The following is a 1023-nucleotide window of genomic DNA, read 5'->3' as shown; positions in this document are numbered from 1 at the left end:
TCTGGATTTACCCTGCAGAGATCTGAGGAGCAGTTAACCATAGTCCTCATGAATCCACAGCAGTTTTAAATTCCAACACAAAGAAAAAGAGTGAAATCCAGTGGAATTTCCCACCACAACTGGGCAATCCTTTAAGTGGAACATTGCAGACATAGATTATGCAATAAAAAAGACAATATCTCTGGTTCTCTGACCTTGTTCTATGCAAACAAAATTGTGTTCAGAATTCAGAATTGCACAAAAAACTGGCTGTTGAAGCAATATATTTGATTAAACTTTGGAATACATTTTTGCAAAAGAATGAAGCCTGTGGATTTTATCACACATGCCTTAGTGCCAGGAAGGGATCATTTCACAGCCAATATGGAGAGAAAGGTCAATAATAATATCTCATGTACAGTATAATGACCGTTGTAGTATAGAATGAGTGTTTGCATTACGACAGACATCTGAACTTCATCCTTTAAAGGTCCAGTCCCTCCAGGATTTTGCAACGTCACGATCGTGCCAATACAACCAATCACCGCAACTTTAGTGCGACTCGCAAATTTGACCAATAACCGGAGTTTCCCGCGACTTCAACCAATCCCAGCAGTCCCACGTACCAGATTTTGTATCAGTATGTGAATCTAAGAGCCAATAACCAAGCGGGAGTGAGAACAGGTTGACGTCACACGTACGTCGCCATATTAATTTCCTTGTTTCTGATATGAAGACGATACGTGTGCGACTCGAACATCTCACATTCAACAACAAAACGTACAGCCAAAGAGCGTGCAAAACATGTCAGACCGTCCTGCCAACTTGTATACATTTTAACATCAATGTACAGTATGCTGGAACGTTTTTCACTCTGAAGCTGTGTGTGTGTGCACGTGTCAGTCGCACACACAGGATGACCTAAACTGAGGACAGCTACGCTCATTATTGTAAGTGCAATGATAAGTTAAAGTCCTTTATTAAACCGTATGAATGTGTGTCCCAGCCCAGGCCAGGATAGGAAATTAACTAACAATGTAAAGA

This window comes from Etheostoma spectabile, chromosome 8 (genome assembly GCF_008692095.1).
Source record: "Etheostoma spectabile isolate EspeVRDwgs_2016 chromosome 8, UIUC_Espe_1.0, whole genome shotgun sequence".
NCBI classification, from domain to species: domain Eukaryota; kingdom Metazoa; phylum Chordata; class Actinopteri; order Perciformes; family Percidae; genus Etheostoma; species Etheostoma spectabile.
This window is presented reverse-complemented; position numbering follows the sequence as displayed.